At 46.3% G+C, this 19,655-nt stretch overlaps 1 protein-coding gene across 1 annotated transcript in view; it reads left to right on the top strand.

The window, feature by feature from the left end:
* Positions 1 to 19,655, top strand: part of CLIC5 (chloride intracellular channel 5) — a 108,861-nt gene that overhangs the window by 69,587 nt on the left and 19,619 nt on the right. The window lies entirely within an intron of this gene.

The raw sequence follows: 19,655 nt of genomic DNA, 5'->3' as shown, positions 1-19,655 counted from the left end.
ATGTATATCAGATGAACACACAATGGATCCTGAAACAAGGTGGTCCATTTGTTTGGACCCCCTTGGAGGAAACTGCTGCAGGAGCTCAGAAGAGAAAGGCATCCCTTTGGACCAAAGTGACCAGGCAAGGCAGCCAGGATGAACTTTTGGCAAGAACAGTGGTGTGGTGGGAAGTAAATGATTCAGGAACAGCTGCTGTGGACCTGGATCCTATTATTTGGAAATAGAGTCTTTGCAGATGGAATTAGGTAACGGTCTCGAGATGAGGTGATACTGATTTCGTGTGGTCCCTAAATCCAATGACTGGTGTCCTTAGAAGAAGAAAAGAGGACACACAGAGATGGGGGTGGGGGCACGTGAAGACAGAGCAGGGATTACAGTGCTGCAGCCACAAGCCAAGGACTGCTTGGGGCCACCAGAAGCTGAAAGAGGCAAGGAAGCATTCCCCCAGAGCCTTGGGAGGGTACATAGCCCTGTGACACCTTGACTTGGATTTCTGGTCTCCAGAACTGGGAGAGGAGAGATTTCTGTTGTTTTAAGCCACCCAGTTTGTGGTCCTTCGTGGTGGCAGCCCTAGGTGGCTATGCAGCCCTCACAGCCATCGATCGGGTGAAAGGCAACCCCTGCCCTTGCCCTGCTGCAGACACAGAAGCAATGGGATGACAGTGGCTTGTCCTCGCCCCCAGGGGCTAAGCTGGCTCTCAACTCCAGTTTTCAGGTTCCACATCCAGCGTCCTTTCAGCCGCAAATATCTTCCTTCATAGTCGTTGAAGCGCCAGCAGACAGATTGTCTTAGCCGAGTCTTCCAGACTTCTCAGGTTCTGAGTGGTATTTACATATGAGCCATATTTACAGTTCTCCTGCCCCAAAGCCAAAGCAACCACTGAACATCATGTATCAATCTCATAAACTGAGCACTCTCCAATTTTCATTGTTTCCGCTTCTTCTGTTTCACCCTGTTTTTCTCTGTGATGGGTCTTGCGCTTGTGACTCCTTCTCCCCTAAAACTCATTTGCACATTTCAAGACGCCAGTGTTTCTCTTGTCCCCAGTTGCCTGTCCCCCAGATCACAGTCCTCTGTGCTGTTCTCTCCTGCCTTTTAACAAGACACCAAGTTCTTCCTTCAGTGTGACTATAGCTTCCCCTGCCGCCCCCTTCACTTTTCTTCCCCAAGCCCACACCCTTAGTCCTGGTCAGCTGGTCAGCTGGCTCCGCAAGTTCTTAGGCTCAGCCAGCCAGCACCCGGAGCTCCGGTGGGCCCGTCCTTGAGCAGAGAGCAGCATCCCTCTCGCGCTGGGCTTCGAGAGCTGGCACCATGGCCCCACCCCACCCAGCCGCTGGCCTGTGAGACCATCCACACCCTGTCTCTGCTTTGTCCGAGCTCTGTACTCACAGGTCTCTGCAAGGGCATCAACCTCAGCCCCCAGGCTTCCCCTGACAGCCTTCTGCATCTTCAGCTCTGCGTTTGTTTTTCCAACGTCCTTTTTTCAGACTGTCCCTTTTGTGTTTTCAATTTTTTTTTTTATCTTGAGCAGAGCCCTCTCTCCACCTAATACCCCAGCACCCTCCACCCAGCCCCCCAACACACTGACTGTCTTCTTGGACCTCTTCTGCCCTTTCAACAACAAAGCGTGAAAACACCCCACACTGTGACCTGGTTCTACATGATGGATCAGTTCTCCACTCCCGTGGTGGATACAGAAACCACCATTCAACATTTCCCTGTTGTTCACAAATCCTCAAAAAAGACCCCAACTACTGGAACTCAAGACCCCATCCTGGAGGAGCCATCCACAGCTAGCCCCCAAGGGAGTTGTCCGTTAGTTAGGACGTTCAGTCATTCATTTATTCATTCAACAAATACAGATTACACGAAGTGGATCCAAGTCTGAGCTAATGTATAAAGGGTGGTTCTTGTGTGCCAGGCACCGGGCTGTGTTCTGGACTTGCCAAGACAAATGAGACAACATCATTGTCCTCTATAAACTAACCATCCACAGGGGCCTGTGAAACATACAAACATGCAGTTACTGACCTGGGTTTGAGTCCCAGATCTGCCACTTACAGCTGTACCACTTTGCCTGAGAGGCTTCTCTCTGAGCCTCCGTTTCTGCATCTGTAAAACATACTTCATAATGCTTTCAATTTCATCAATCTGACAAATAAGGCCATTAATAGCATAGCCAAGGTCTGTCATGCAGAGTCATTTATTTATAAGTTAATGCATGTAAATCCTTTAGCACACTGCCTGACACATCATAAATGCTTTTCAAATGTTAACTTTGATTATTACTAGAGCAAACATGAGACAAACACGAATACTGGCATCAGAAACTGCTGCTGCAGCTCTTACTTTTTGACCCCTAATCAGCACTTCCAAATCTCCCACTCATTTATTCTCTTTTCTACTTGTTTAATTTTGTTTCCCATTTTCTTGGTGCATTTTCCTCCTCTCCAAAGTATACAGTTGCTCCCTTGGTCCATGGATGCAGAATCTGCAGATTCAGAGGGCTGACTGTCCTGTGCCACTTTATAAAACGGACTTGAGTATCTGTGGATTTTTGATACCCGAGGGCATTCGTGAGTTAGAAGAGCTCTAGGGATGACACCCAAGGATCACCCACAGCTGTGGGGTCAGAAGGGTCTGAGGAAGCGGAGCCAGGGAGGAAGATTAAGAAGCAGTAGCAAGTGAGGAAGGGGGCGGGGGGTCAGGGGATCGTGAAGATGAGGAAGAAAAACTTTATGGAAAAGACTGATCTATGATATAAAACACTGCCCAGGTCATGGGACGCTTTGTCTTTTTTTTTTTTTTTTTGAGGGTGCGGGGTACACAGGCCTCTCACTGCTGTGGCCTCTCCCGTTGCGGAGCACAGGCTCCGGACGCGCAGGCTCAGCGGCCATGGCTCACGGGCCCAGCTGCTCCGCGGCATGTGGGATCTTCCCGGACCAGGGCACGAACCCGCGTCCCCTGCATCAGCAGGCGGACTCTCAACCACTGCGCCACCAGGGAAGCCCGGCTTTGCCTTCTGTGTTCAGCTTTCTGGACCTGTCCTCAGGCATCCTTCTCCGACTGCTTCTCTCATCTGCATCAGCCCATAACTCAGACCCTACTCAACGGGAGAGCCAGGCTGACCCAGGAGCACAGGCCCTTCTCCCTTGGAACTCGGAGGTGCAGTGAGAGACCAAGAAACCACATGGCCCGAGGAAGGGCGTCTTGGAGACGGGAGAGAGCAACCCTGCATTTAGATTTGGCTGCAGGAATCCCTGCCCTGGGCCCCGCACATTTGTGTTTCAATCTTGCAAGGAAAGGTTTTGTCATTTGTTGAGTCTCGAAGGTTTATAGAATTCTGAAGCAGAAGGATGGTGGGGAGGGCGCGAGCATCATCCATCCCACCTTTGGCATGTCCGGTGACAAGCTTGGAGTTAGCCGTGCTCAGCTCTGCCCTGCATCCTGCATCCTGCCTCTGCCTGGCAGAGGCCACTTTCAGCCATGCTGGTGGCCCCATCTCTAATGTCCTCCCTCTCTCTCTGCGAGTACCCATCCTGGCACTTCTCCGTTCACCTTCCTCAGAGATGCCACCATGGCACACAGACCCCAGGCAACCCAAGGCCGGGCAGCAGCCCCCAGACTCAGCAGTTCTGGCTCCCCTCGCTTCCCAGCCCCACAACTTGCTCAGCGCTCTGCCCGCTGGGATGTCAGTTTGGTGTATCCCTTCCCTCGAGGGGTTTCTTTGACACGCTACTTTACCTTGTCACTCCCACTCTTCTCTGTCGTCTTGTAAGAGGACCTGGGCTTTTCTCTCTGAATATCCATCTTGTATTTTGCATTCTTTACCCTCAAGCTGCTGTTTGAACAGACTCTTAAAAACCTCTGCCAAACCCCTCGGCTTTCAAGAAACTCATTTTAGCTATTTATTCTAATCTGGGCATAAATGACTATATTTTACTTTCTTTTCCCCCACCTCTCTTTTTCCTTCTGCTTCAATCCTATCCATTCTACTGGTTTATTTCACTTTTTGTACATACTGCAGGGTCCAGGCAGTTAACAAATGGATCTCATGTGTGTTTTTAGTTCTCTATTTTTTTTTTTTTTTTGTGGTATGCGGGCCTCTCACTGTTGTGGCCTCTCCCGTTGCGAAGCACAAGCTCCGGACGCACAGGCTCAGTGGCCATGGCTCACGGGCCCAGCCGCTCCGTGGCATGTGGGATCTTCCCAGACCGGGGCACGAACCCATGTCCCTTGCATCGGCAGGCGGACTCTCAACCACTGTGCCACCAGGGAAGCCCCTAGTTCTCTATTCTTATTCGCTATTTTAAAAGTCCTTTTTTAATTCCTCCAGCCCTATCACGTGTCCCTAGATATAGTTAATATCCCTGCCCACGTGACCATCTCATTTTTGGCTTGTGTCTCATTCTCATGTACTTTCCCCCATTTTCCATCACCGTTCCTTTATCCTTTGCACAAGCCCATGTCCACGGGGCTCTCTTCCCCTGCTAAGAGGTCTAAAAAGTCCCAAACCCCTCTGTTTGTATCTAATCCATAGATCATATGCAGCCTCGCGGCTTTTCCTTCCTACATTTGCATATTCCTTTTTCACACAGCTGATACAGGCTGCCTGTACCACCTATTTCTGTGCTAAGTGGTGTTTTTCCCAATTCGGATGATTTTGGTCTTTCAACGCTCCCTCGAAATTCCCTCATCTCATCCCCCCTCAAGTCTGGCTTTCTCTCTTATTTCCGCCTCTGTATGCGTCCGTCTTGGGGGCTTTCTTTCTAATTTTAAAATGTATACTCCACTTGTCCCAGAATGGCTTTATAGCCACCCACAGGGACACGTAAAGCTCTGCAAAGCAACATACCTTAGAAGGAGGTGAGAAAGAAAAACAAGGCGGGTCATAAAATGAGCTCAGGGCGAGCAAGACAGGAAAGGCAGCTCCCAGAGCCCCTGTGCTGAATGCAGACGGCAGACCACGAGACCCTGGCCAAGATGAAAGCAAACCAGCCTCCCAGGAGAATGACGAGTATTCCTGAACTGGGGCTTGAGTCGTAGTCATAGAGGAGCTGTTATTGTCATCTTCTTTGTCCATTTCCTCCTGTGACTCCCCTTCCTGTTCTCTTGGAGCCCAGGCCCGCTGACTTCATGCCAGTATGACTTCTCCGTCTTCACCCCGCCCTGTGGCTGCACCCCTCCCCATCTGTCTCCTCTTCAGTCCTCACTACACCTGACATCCATGTTCTTCTTTTTCCTGCCTAGGCCTGTTTCTCTCTCTTTTTTAATCTCCTTCATAGACAGAGTCTTTTTTTTTTAAGTTTCTTTTTAAGTTTTTTTTTTTTTTTTTTGATGTGGACGAATTTTAAAGTGTTTATTGAATTTGTCACAATATTCCTTCTGTTTTCTGTTTTGGTTTTTTGGCCACGAGGCATGTGGATCTTAGCTCTCCGAACAGGGATCAAACCCTCACCCCCTGCACTGGATGGTGAAGTCTTAACCATTGGACCACCAGGGAAGTTCCCCATAGACAGATTCTTAAATCCACGCTCCGTATCTCCATTTATTCAGTTTCCATGCGACCCAATCAGGGGTGACCCAGACCCACCTTCATAAGCGTCATCAGTGCACGTGGGGCTAAATCCAACGGGCATTTAATTAATTAATTAACTAATCGATGAGTGTATTTATTAATTTATTTTTAGTAGAGTTGATTTACAATATTGTGTTAGTGTCTGGTGTACAGCAAAGTGATTCATATATATATATATGTATATATATATATATCTATTCTTTTTCAGATTCTTTTCCATTGTAGGTTATTACAAGATGTTGAATATAGTTCCCTGTAGGTCCTGGTTATCTATTTTATATATAGTAGTGTGTACTTGTTAATCCTGAACTCCCAATTTAGCCCTCCCCCTCCCCCCCACCTTTTTTTTTGCAGTACGCGAGCCTCTCACTGTTGTGGCCTCTCCCGTTGCGGAGCACAGGCTCTGGACGCGCAGGCTCAGCGGCCATGGCTCACGGGCCCTGCCGCTCCGCGGCATGTGGAATCTTCCCGGACCGGGGCACGAACCCGTGTCCCCTGCATCGGCAGGCGGACTCCCAACCACTGCCCCACCAGGGAAGCCCCCCTCCCTTTTTTTTAATTGACACATAACCTTGTATTAGTTTCAGGTAGACAACATAATCATTCAATATTTGTATTCATTGCAAAATGGTCACCACAATTTAAGTCTAGTTAACATCCATCACTACACACAGTTACAAAATTTTTTTCTTGTGATGAGAACTTTTAAGATCTACTCTTTTAGCAACTTTCAAATATGCAATATGGTGTATTATTAACTATAGTCGCCATGTTGTACATTACATTCCCAGGGCTTATTTATTTTATAACTGGAAGTTTATAGCTTTTGACCCCCTTCACCCATTTTGCTTGCTCCCCAACCCCTGCCTTAGGCAACCACCAATCTGTTCTCTGTTATCTATGAGCTCTGTTTTTTGTTTGTTTTGTTTTTAGATTCCACATATAAGTGAGATCATACAGTATTTGTCTTTCTCTGACTCATTTCACTTAGCATAATGCCCTCTAGGTCCATCCATGTTGTTGCACATGACAGGATTTCCTCCTTTTATGGCTGAATAATATTCCAGAGTGTGTGTGTGTGTGTGTGTGTGTGTGTGTGTGTGTATACACATATATATCACATTTTCTTTATCCATTCACCCACTGATGGACACCTAGGTTGTGTCCGTGTCTTGGCTATTGTAAATCACGCTGCAGTATACGTGGGAGTGCAGATATCTTTTTAAGTTAGTGTTTTTGTTTCTTTGGATAAATACCCAGAAGTGGAATTTTTAGTGTTTTTGTTTCTTTGGATAAATACCCAGAAGTGGAATTGCTGGATCATGCCTGTCTCTTTTTATTATGACTGATGGCCCCCTGTGCTGTGTTTGCAAAGATATCCCCCTTTCTAGCTATGGAAGACACTGGGATATCCTAACATACTCCTGCTAAAATATTTGCCCTAGTAAGATGCTTCTAACTTCCTAAATAAAGTCCTAAAGCCCCTTCCTTGGACACCCATGATGTGCTGGCCCCAGTGCTATGTATTTAGTGTCCCATGCTTGCACTGAATTGTCTCTCTAGCTGTTGACCTTTATTAGTTGTAAGTGCAGTGGCCATATTTTCCAAACTGAAAAATCTCATGTCTAACAAATTGCCTTCATTGAAAATAATCAAATTATAAGAAATCAGGACTGTCCCAGAAAATCCAGGACATATGTCTCCAAATGAAAAGCACCTGGCTTTTTGGTCCCCAGTCCAAATCCACACCTGGCTGCCACTGTGGGGGGGAAGGCAAGTGCATCGCATTTCCTGCCACCTCCTGGCCCCACATCCTGGACCAGACAAATGAGTGTCCATTAGCCATGAGCTTCTCTGAGCAGTCTTGGTTCTGTTTCCAAATAAGGATCAAGGTTTCCTCCCTTCCTGAGGCTTGTGTCAGCAGCTTCACTTCCTGGGACCTGGAAGCAGGTAGCAGGCGCCCTGGGTTTATTCTGAGAAAATTGATAGTCACAGCCACGTATCCTGAAGAAGACCCTCAGGGTATCTAGAAACCTCGGTGAGCTCATCTCATCATTGGGCTGGTCATTCTCTCCAGATGGACATGTGATTGAAGGCCTACATCATGGTGATCAACACAATATCAATTACTCTCATCCTGCCTCTCTCGCCCCCAGCATCTCCCGGAGTCCTCAGGAAAGGCAGCTTGAGCAAACCAGCCACAGCTGAATTCCTTACTCCTTCCTTGTCTCCCTCCTCCATTCAGGCCCGAATCTTCAAATCACTCCTGTCTTCTCTTCTAAGAGGTGCCCCCCGAAGTGGGCCATGCTCCAGGAGGATGCTAGTAGAAAAAGAATCTGCCTGTAGCACTGGCAATCTTTCTTTCCCTGCCATGTTCTCCAAGGCTCATGTCTGCATGAGCTCACCCCTGACCGCAGCCTGCCTGGCTCCATCAGACCAACACACAGATTCCTCCTGCATCCAGCTCTGCACATGCTTGCCCCTGCGTCAAAGTGCCTCTTCCCTAGCACAGCCCCTCACTCCCTTTTAATAAGATCTGTAAGACCCCTTAAGTACATATATTAAACAAGACAATCCCCATTGGATGTATAGAAAATTGAGGATCACAAGACTTCAGCTCAATATTAAGAAGTTTACAATTAAATCTGCAGAATGGGCCACTAACTAAAGAAGAGAGGGTCCCGTCAATGGAAGGATACAAAAAGAGACTGGACCTTCAGAGGTTGGACCTTTGCCTAACCTAAGTGGTCGACTATTATAAGACACGTATTTTAAGTACCACTAAGAAACAAAAAGTGCCTTCAAGTAAACAAAAATGCTTTCACTTAAACTCTAAGATTTTCATGGTAAGACGCAGTCTGATTTCGAAGATGTCAAATGTGAAAAAATGTGCATCTTAGTCTCAATGAAATATGGAAGGCAATTCCCATAGCCCTTTTTAAGTCTAACATTCCGTTACTTCCTAGAGGCTAAGCATGAAATGTCAAACCCTCCCTTCTGCTTGACCTTGAGCTACCCTGTTGGAAGGAAAGCGAATTGAGGTCAATACTGCTTCCAGATCCCTCTGGGATGGCTGTCCTAACCCCATATCCCTTTGTCTCTCCTGCCTGGAAACAAGTAGTGCTTATCTCTTAGCTCAGGGTTTGGCAAACTTTTAGACTTTTCAGGCTCTGCAGGATGTCGCCACTGCTCAGCTCTGCTGCTGGAAGAATAAAGTGGCCACGGACAATATGTAAACCAATGGGTGTGGCTGTGCTCCGATACAACTTCATTTATGGCACTGAAATTTGAATTTCACAACATTTTCAGGGATCACAAAGTATTATTCTCTTTTGACTTTTTTTCAACCATCCAAGAATGTAAAAACCATTCGTAGCTTCAGGGCAGTGCAAAAATAGGCAGTAGGCTGGATTTGGCCCTTGGACTATAATTTGCTGAGCTCTGCCTTAGGCAGTCCAGGGCTACAATAGCAGATTCTCTTAATTTCTATGCCTCTCATCCTCCTCATCTCTAGTATAGAGACTATAATAGTGTCCTTTTTTGCATTGTCATGTTAATTAAACGAATGAATACATTAAAGCACTTCAGCCAGTAGGCACCAATAGGTGATGGCTATTACTGCTTCTGCTATTCATTTCATGAATCCTGCCCCAGATTCCATGGTACCCACCCTTTGGACTGGGCAGTCCAGCTTTCCCGGTAATGTAGAAGTATGTGCTGCCCTCTTCTGGCAGGTGGAGGAATCAGCGTGAGGGACAGCTCATCATGTTTTAGTGTAAGGAAACCTATGGACTTTTAAGCATCTTCTGCGTTCAGGGACTCGGTTATCCTGAGCTTTTGTTGGGAGTTCCAGAAGAGGCCAGGTCTCCTTCGGGGGGCTCGAAGCCATCTTGCTTTCTCTGTCCCCTGCACCCAGGGTGAGGCATGTGTCCCAGGCCTGATGGATCCTCCAGAGGTCGCTGGCTGCCTGGTGATAAGCTGTCCTCCATCAACTACTTCTTTCTCCCTTGCCTCTCCCCACTCCATCACCTCCAGTCTTTGCTTTTATGAACTTCCTTGACCTAAACTAGGACAGTATTTGAAAGGAGTCGGAGCGGCCTGGGAGGGCCGTTAGCCCAGAACTAACGAGCCCTTTACTATCAAAGCCCCCTGTGCTTCTTCCTGCGGCCTCCTGAAAGCCAGCTTCTGTGGGGGGCAGTGGTGGAGCGTTTCTCCAGATTCCCCAGGATGTGGCAAGCCGCGTTCAGAAGCCAGTGTGTGCATTTATTATTCCAAGCCAACCATTTCCATCCCAGGAACTTCCTTCCTTCACCTCTTCCTCGCTCCTGCCCTCAGCCCCAGGTCACGGTGGGCCCAGGCTGGAGGCCAGGCCTTCCCAAGGGGATGGGCACGACCCTCCCTTATTCAGCCTGATGCTCAGAGATGAAAGCTAAGGCAAGATGTCAAAAGGAGAAGGAACGTGCGTTGTAATCGCGCTGCTCAGAGACAGAGGTCCTGAGGTGGCGTGGGCTTCCAGATCTATTCTATAAGAAACCCCAACGTCTTCTTTTGGAGGAAGATAGCTGTGTCCAACTCGGGACAATGGGTTCCCTGGAAGGAGGCCCGAGCCCAGGCTGTTATCACGAGGGCATCTCCGGGGTGGTCCCTGGACTACCACAGTGCGGAGGGTAACGAGGGGGACTGCCTTCCCACTTCCTCACAAAGCAGCCATTGCTGTCTCATTTCAAAAACGCCTCTAGTCATAAAGGAGCCCTTCAGGCTGCCTTCCTTGGCCACCCTTGCGTGCCCAGGGCCAACTTGGGGTATTTTGTTTGTTTGTTTGTTGGGTTACCGTTTTGCTTTGATTAACAGTCTTACGAGGAAAAATAACCTAGGCTCGGGGGGACCCACCTCCGAGGTGTGGAGCGCCCTGCAGAGATGCTCGGCTGTCTTCACACCCACGGAGGGTCCTTGAGGCTAAGAGCCGGAAGGAGGGGAAGGGTCGAACAATTCCTTTTGGCACCTACCAGCGGTTGCCCAGAGCATCCCTCCAGAGGGTCTTTGATTTGGCTTATGATCAAGGCCGTTGCTGGCCATGTCTAATTTCACAGATGTTGCTCCTGAAATGAAGTCTTCAGGAAGGCGGTTGGTGGCATGGGGCTGTTGAAGGCGGCGGGCCTGGGGAGGGAGGAGGGGGGAAGGGGGATGGCAAGCAGGGTCCTGTGTGGGTGGGCGCATTCATTAGTGGAGAGAGCCGCCGTTAGCTGTGTGGGCTCCCGGCAGCAGAGCTGAGACCACCAACACCATTCCATGTGCTGGAATTTCCCGCCGTCTGACCAGAACGAGCTCGCCTCGCCTGGCCTGGCCTCGGATCAAGGCCTGGGGAATAAAGAACATTAAATGACTAATTCGAACACGAGTTCAGTGCTCTTGCACCTCGGGCTACCGTTACTTTGTCCTGTGCAACAGATACAGACTCTTATACAGTCTGTACGTGGGAACTCAATCTCTACCTTTCTCTCTCTCTCCCCCTCCATGCAGACATACACACACAGAAACAGCTAGTGTGTGTTCTGATGTTTCTATGTGCCAGCTGAGGCCATTACATAGCTCTTTAAATAAACAGGGTCATCGATCAATTAATTTGAAAAAAAAAAAAAAGTGCTTGCGTGTAAAGTTGTATTAGTGCCAGGACATGATGGAGTAGCTTTGCCGTTAAGCCCCATGGTGTTCAGACCACAGAAGCATGGGATGCGTGTGGGTGCAGGTGTCTACATGTCGTTGTGCGCGTACCGGTCTGGAGGGCTGTAGTTGGTTTATACGGTGACTGCACTCATAGTCCCTCATCTGTGATTAGAACGTAGCTTTGAGGGAAAAGTCCCCCTCTTCTCTGTTGACTCTCGGTGGAGAATGGCTCTGGGGAAATGAGCACGTAGAATGGGTTCCCCATTTGTGGTGGAGCTGGGGCTGAAAATGACAAGATGTGAAATCCAGGTAGTGGGTTGAACCTTCTAACCAAAACTTCAGATTCACCCCAATTATGAATCCTCCTTGTCAAATCTGTCACGATCTTATCCAGGCAGGATGGGCAACATTCTCGCCATTTCACACGAGGAAAGCTGAAGCATGGATAAACTGTTCAGAAGACATGATGGAGCCAGAGATGGACACAGGGCAAACCAGGCATTTCTCAGCTTTTAAACTCTTTTGCTAACTAGTAATACTAAAACATAAGAATTGAAACCAGGGGTTAAATCCAGTCTGGTATTTATCAGCAACTTAGAGAGGATTATTTATTTATTCACTTAATTAAAATATTTTATTTTCTTCCTTCTTTTTTTATTATTTATTTTCTTTATCTTTTTGGCTGCATCGGGTCTTAGTTGCGGCACGCAGGATCTTTGTTGAGGCATGAGGGATCTTTCGTTGTGGCGTGCAGGCTTGTCTCTAGTTGTAGTACGCAAGCTCCAGAGCGTCTGGGCTCTGTAGTTGTGTTGTGTGGGTTCCAGAGAGCGTGGGCTCTGTAGTTTTGCAGCATGCGGGCTCTCTCATTGAGGCGCCCGAGCTCAGTAGTTGTGGCATGCAAGCTTAGTTGCCCTGCGGCATGTGGGATCTTAGTTCCCTACCAGGGATGGAACCCGCTTCCCCTGCATTGGAAGGCAGATTCTTTACCACTGGCTGGACCACCAGGAAAGTCCTGAAGATAATTTATTGAAAAACAAAGTTGCTACACAGAATATTGACTTTAAAACCTCTAGCTTTCTTTAAAACCCTGCTCTAGAACTGTCTTTCTGGAAGGCATCCCAACCCACCTCCGGCCTATTGGTGAGTTCAGCCTGAGAAGCCTCATGAACTAAAGAGACACATAAGTTCAGGACTTAAGGCTCAAGTGGCACTTCACTCTGCCTTGTGATCCAGACCATTATCCAACTTGAACGTACATTTGAATCCCCGAGGGGTCTTGTGACAATGCAGATATTGATGGGTCTAGGGTGGGGCCTGAGGGCCCCCAGGTGGTCCTGATGCTGCTGGTCCAGGACAGAGCTTTGGGAAGTAGGGTCTCATTCATCATCCTCATCCCCAGAGCGCAGCTCATCATCTAGCCCAGAACAGGTGCTCAATAAACATTTGCTAAATGAATGAACGAACCATATCCCAAACACCTCGAGATGCCCCAACCCTCTCTGCTCATTTACTGAGAGAGGATGGAAGGGCTGACCCTGCTTCACCCATGTCAGGAGCATTTCCTCCAGGATGCTTCCTGTTCCAGCCTGTCCTGCACTCACCTTTAAGCCTGTCCCACTGTACAGCCCCTTCCATTCTCTTGGTTACCCCTGACACTTCCCAGTCTCCTTTTAAATTTTATGATACTCTATTGCTAGAACTGTCTCTCAGCTGAGAACATGTCATGCTTATATAACCTCTGTTATATTAAATCCAGTATCATGGTAGGAAAAAAAAAAGAAAAACCTCATTTAAAACCAATCAGTAGGGCTTCCCTGGTGGCGCAGTGGTTGAGAATCCACCTGACGATGCAGGGGACACGGGTTCGTGCCCCAGTCCGGGAGGATCCCACATGCCGCGGAGCGGCTGGGCCCATGAGCCATGGCCGCTGAGCCTGTGCTCCACAATGGGAGAGGCCACAGCAGTGAGAGGCCCGCGTACCACAAAAAAAAAAAAAAAAAAAAAAAAAAAAAAAAATCAATAAAAGTGTAAAAATCTGAACAGTTCCCCCCATGAAGACTGTCAGTGTGGGTGGTGGTGTTGGCTTAAATGGTATTTTTCTTGTCACCCTCATTTTTATAACTACATTCGAGGAACGTTATATTCGGTGTTAAAGGTGAAACATCACCAAGAGCGGGGAAAGTAAGCACCCAAGACTAAATTCTAGTGTTCTTCCAGCCAGAAGCCAGCGGTCAAATTATTTTTCTAGGAACTCCTAGTTGAAGAAGCATTTAATGACCTGGATCATAGTAAGAAATGCGTTTCTCTGTGCGCATGTCCAGAACGCCTTCCATTCCTGAATATTCCAGGGAAGAGGGTCCCACCCAGTGATTTCTCAGCACCCCCCCCGCCCCCCCGCCCAGCTCTAACTCTGATGGTCACATGCCTGCTGGCGTTTGCACTGACAGTTACCCATGTTTTGTTTCCATGGTGGAGACCTCAAAGCAAGCTTCCTCAACGCTCTGCCCAGGTCTGGCCCTGGCCTCCATACTGCTTGCATCACTTGGCAGGGGGCTGCAGATTGGTGATGGCCTTTGCATCTCATTTGACTCTGATGACCCTGCAAGAGGGCATGCCAGGCCAAACAAATGGAATCCCTGCATCCATCCCCCAGAAACCAAGGGCTCTCAGCACACAAAGAAAGGAGCCATCCTAGGTCCTCTAAGGACAGGAAGCCTGATGCATAAACATAGGGAGACATGGAGTTACATTTTAGGGCCTCTCATCTTTCCTCAAACCCCACTGAATAGCTCAGTCTTTCAACAAATACGTAGTCAGTACCAGACACTGCCCAAGGTACTAGAATTATAATGTAATAATGAAATATTGGCAATATCTATGGGTACTGGCAAAGGCTGTGTTTGGCTGCATATGATACAAACCTGATCACAGAACCTAAAGCACATATTTATTTTATTTTACTTAGCAAACCTATGTAGCATTTTATCAGTACTATGTTCCATGCCCTGCTCTAAGCACTCTTTATAAATGTTTACTTCTTTTTTAAAATTTATTATTATTATTTTTTATACAGCAGGTTCTTATTAGTCATCAATTTTCTACACATCAGTGTATACATGTCAATCCCAATCGCCCAATTCAGCACACCACCATCCCCAGGCCCCCGCCGTTTTCCCCCCTTGGTGTCTATACGTTTGTTCTCTACATCTGTGTCTCAACTTCTGCCCTGCAAACCGGTTCATCTGTACCATTTTTCTAGGTTCCACATACATGCATTAATATACGATATTTGTTTTTCTCTTTCTAACTTACTTCACTCTGTATGACAGTCTCTAGATCCATCCACGTCTCAACAAATGACTCAATTTCATTCCTTTTTATGGCTGAGTAATATTCCATTGTATATATGTACCACATCTTCTTTATCCATTCATCTGTTGATGGGCATTTAGGTTGCTTCCATGACCTGGCTATTGTAAATAGTGCTGCAATGAACATTGGGGTGCATGTGTCTTTTTGAATTATGGTTTTCTCTGGGTATATGCCCAATAGTGGGATTGCTGGATCATATGGTAATTCTATTTTTAGTTTTTCATAGAACCGCCATACTTTTCTCCATAGTGGCTGTATCAGTTTACATTCCCACCAATAGTGCAAGAGGGTTCCCTTTTCTCCACACCCTCTCCAGCATTTGTTGTTTGTAGATTTTCTGATGATGCCCATTCTAACTGTTTTGAGGTGATACCTCATTGTAGTTTTGATTTGCATTTCTCTAATAATTAGTGATGTTGAGCAGCTTTTCATGTGCTTCTTGGCCATCTGTATGTCTTCTTTGGAGAAATATCTATTTAGGTCTTCTGCCCATTTTTTGATTGGGTTGTTTGTTTCTTTAATATTGAGCTGCATGAGCTGTTTATATATTTTGGAGATTAATCCTTTGTCTGTTGATTCATTTGCAAATATTTTCTCCCATTCTGAGGGCTGTCGTTTTGTCTTGTTTATGGTTTCCTTTGCTGTGCAAAAGCTTTGAAATTAGGTCCCATTTGTTTATTTTTGTTTTGATTTCCAGTACTCTAGGAGGTGGATCAAAAAAGATCTTGCTGTGATTTATGTCAAAGAGTGTTCTTCCTATGTTTTCCTCTAAGAGTTTTATAATGTCCAGTCCTACATTTAGGTCTTGAATCCATTTTGAGTTTATTTTTGTGTATGGTGTTAGGGAGTGTTCTAATATCATTCTTTTACATGTAGCTGTCCAGTTTTCCCAGCACCACTTACTGAAGAGACTGTCTTTTCTCCATTTTATATCTTTGCCTCCTTTGTCATAGATTAGTTGACCATAGGTGCGTGGGTTTATCTCTGGGCTTTCTATCTTGTTCCATTGATCTATGTTTCTATTTTTGTGCCAGTACCATATTGTCTTGATTACTGTAGCTTTGTAGTATAGTCTGAAGTCAGGGAGTCTGATTCCTCCAGCTCCGTTTTTTTCCCTCAAGACTGCTTTGGCTATTCGGGGTCTTTTGTGTCTGCATACAAATTTTAAGACTATTTGTTCCAGTTCCGTAAAAAATGCCATTGGTAATTTGACAGGGATTGCATTGAATGTGTAGATTGCTTTGGGTAGTATAGTCATTTTCACAATATTGATTCTTCCAATCCAAGAACATGGTATATCTCTCCATCTGTTGGTATCATCTTTAATTTCTTTAGTGTCTTATAGTTTTCTGCATACAGGTCTTTTGTCTCCCTAGGTAGGTTTATTCCTAGGTATTTTATTCTTTATCTTTATAAACGTTTACTTCTTAATAGGAGTTTGCTTTTCTCACATCACAAGAAGTCCAGAGAAGAGAGAATTCCATGCAGTTGTAGTTCTTCAAGAAGTCATGGATCCAGCTCCTTAGAGCACCTGATTCTCCATCTTGAGTGTGTGACTCCCATTCTCATGTCACAAGATAGTTGCTCCACTTCCAGACATTACATCTGAGTTCAGGCACTGCCAGCTATATCTTGTCTTTTCTTTCCCAGAAGCGTATCCATCAATTTCCACTTAACATTTCATTGGCAAGAACTTGATCATTTGGCCTCCTCTAGTCTGGGAGTCTGGGAAAATAAGTATTTGTGACCCAGCATGTTGCTACTCTGAAAAAATCTGGGTTCTCTTGGTAACAAAGAAGGTAAGAGTGAATTCTTGCATATAATTCACTTTCAATTTAGTATGATTTTTTTAAAAAACTGCAGTGAAAGTATCTCAGCTAGCCATGCCAAAAAAAGGCATACTATTTCAAATTCTCCCTTGGGGTTGACCAATTCTGAATCATTACCCCACCTAGATTTTAGGCAACAGAAATATAAAATTGCACACTTAATCTGCAGTACTCTTACTTCAAACTTTAGAAGATACAAGACTCACGTAGCAAAAGCTGTTTAGTAAAAGTTATAATACACAGTGGAGAGTTACCCCCCCCAGACTGTAATCCATGGGGGGGCAAGAGCGGGCACCCAGAGATCTGCTCTGAGCAAGGGAGGGGGCGGGTGTAATTGTGGCCTATCTGGGAAATTCTGCAAAAGTGTCGGTCACCCCCAACCCCCGCTCATCTTAGCCTCTAAGTTTGCCTCATTGCATGACTGTTAGGACAAAGGCCCACTCTGGTGGGACTGTGGTCACGGCAGCAGAGTCAGAGTGAAAGGACCAGCTGAACACACGAAAAAAAGACTCTGCCTAATTCATCCGGGGTGACTTCCTCGAGGCAGACGACCAGTCAAGCACAATATTTATCAAGCAGTCCTTTTCCCCGCAACTCTAAGAATTTATTAGCTGTTTTGTAGCTTTGGTCCTTATACACCAGCATCATCCCACACTACACATAGCGACCAGGTGCTGTCCCAAGCCCTCTGCAGGCGTTATTCACGGCCCTCCTATAAGGTGTGCTGTGCCATGATGTCTATTTTGCACATGAGGAAACTGAGACACCAGAGGTTAAGGTAGTATGTGGCAGAGCTGGGATCTCAACCCAAGCAGCTGGTCCCATGGTCTGTGCACTCGATCTGGGCACAGTCTACATTTAATACAGTTCATTATTGAAAATGCATGTGGTACGGAGTTGTTGAACAAGAGTAGGTAGGTCATTTCGGAAACTGGGATCAAATCAACTCATAAAACAACAAATACTGATTGAACAACTACCACATATGTTTCGCTATATGTACCCAACCCTCCCAGTTTCACCTCTAGAGTCCTAACTCAGCAATCCGTGGGGAACTAGGAGTCCCAAACCTGGCCCATAGAGGGCGCTCCATAGATACCCGTTTAACAAATGAAAGAACGGGCCAACTGGAAAGGAATTTATAATCACAAAACGACTAGATCCAGTAATCATTTCAATACAGAGCTGTGACAGCAGGGTGGCCGTTTCTAAAGCTGTTAATAGCTCTTACATAAAAGATGTGGCCATTTGAGGATGAAGCAAGGCAGAATGTGGTTAAATCATTTCAGCCTGTTTGGAAGGGTTGAGAGTTGAGAATGAAAGTCTCTAGGTCTAAACGCTGGAACAGATGACTGAGGAAGTCAGAATCTCCCTTGACCAGCTCCTTCCAAATGTTTGAACATCAGCACTCCAGCTAATCTATGGCCTGATACTTAAAAATAACCTGTTGGAAAATCACTGTAAAAAAACTCCCAGTTTTCAGCCTGATTCAGTCCGCTGCATAAACTACAACCAGCATTAATAGCTTTAGTCAGCATTTATGTCGCTCTTCCTATTAGCACAATGGGTTTTACAACCATTTATGAGTTTCTGGAAAGCCTAATAGAAAACACACATACGCGTTTGCTGCGGAAGCTGCAGAAGAGGTTTTTTTTTTTTGAATCTCATTCAGCCAGTAGGGGGCGCCACCTCCCCGTCACAAAAAGTCGGGGCCAGGCTCCCTAATGGGGACCACATTCCCTCCTGGCGGCTCCAGCTAGTTTTTACCCTCCCTGGTGAGTTTCTGCATTTTCCTCTTCAGCTGGCTGCATTCAGTGTCTCTCTGTCTCTTTCTCCTCCTGTTCATAAATAAACATTTGGGGCGTTTACATGGTACAGACTGTGTCCACAAAAGGAAACCTACATGTGAAGAGCTACGTGATAATCTTTCTCTTCAAATTTACTGTGGCTTTTAGGAGATTTAGCAAATTATCTGAATCTGGAATTGTCTATGTGATCCATACCTCCCCTCATACTTTAAAATCATAGCTTATGAAAGGCATGTTGGATTGTCCTAAATTCTTTACCACGCTGGTGTTTTAAACACAGCCAGATAATTGCCAAAGACTCATCTTTCTTAAAGAAAAATCTTTGTTCTCGTTGTTTGTTGTTTTGGGGAATAATACTTCTGAACAAAGGGCAAATATGAAGTTGATTTGTGGAGCTGTATAAGTAAGATGATTATTCACAATGATGCCCTACAGGGCTTGAGGAGGAAGCTATGCAGAGGATCTGTCTCTTCCTCAAGGAAAATCCTTTGGAATTCTTTGGAAATCTGTCAGAGAGTGCCCCATTCACTCGATGATTCTCTCCACGAAAGGGGGATGAGGAGGCATCCAACGATGTACTAGATCCCAATCCACCATAGTTGCCAGAGTTGAATCCTGCCTTGGGAGTAGAGAATTATCTACTGGCCTCTTATTGGAAGAACCACAAGAATTTGCCATTTAACATCCTTCTCATTCAAGGCCAAAATCCCTTCTAGAATGGAGGGAATAATACTCATGGCAGCATGAGCTGCAGACTCTTCTCAAGGCCAGGTGACGCCACACAAGGGAACCCTAGGGGGTCTGCTGAAATTGTCATTGCTTTTTGCTTTCTCATAAACCACTGTTTTTCTGCCTTTCCTGTTTTCACCAGTGCCTAGAAATGGGGACCCGGGAACTGCTTCCCACATATGAGCCCGTCACAGACAGAGTCCATTTGACAGCATCCTCCATTCCTGGTCTGATGCCAAAGTGGACGTGAATTCTCCAAACCATCAAACCAAGAATATTTGACACACCCAAATAGCCCAGAGAGAAAAACGTTCAACCCAAAGAGATGATTCCAGGAGACTTGGGGTCCCGAGTGTGTCGGGGAATGCAGGAGTGGGCTTCACCCTCTGAGCTCCCTCGATTCTCCTTGGACCTGCGAAGTTCTGGGGTGATGGGATAAGCCTCACTTCAGACAGCCAGCTTCTGCCTTGAGTTTATCTCCTGCTCTCATCTTTTACCCACTCTGTCCTTGCTCCATCCTCAAACTTACATTCTACAGCCATAATAATGATAATAATTAGTATAATAACAATGATGTTTCATTAAGTCCCACCGGACTCTGTAGGGCCAGTGGCAGGATTCAAACCCAGGTCTCCTGAACACCGGAGCTCTGGACCACCTTGCCTGGTATC

The sequence above is a fragment of the Mesoplodon mirus genome (genome assembly GCF_964341445.2).
Source record: "Mesoplodon mirus genome assembly, chromosome: 12".
Lineage (NCBI taxonomy): Eukaryota > Metazoa > Chordata > Mammalia > Artiodactyla > Ziphiidae > Mesoplodon > Mesoplodon mirus.
The sequence above is the reverse complement of the archived record's forward strand: the minus strand, read 5'-3'. Positions and strand labels throughout refer to the sequence as shown.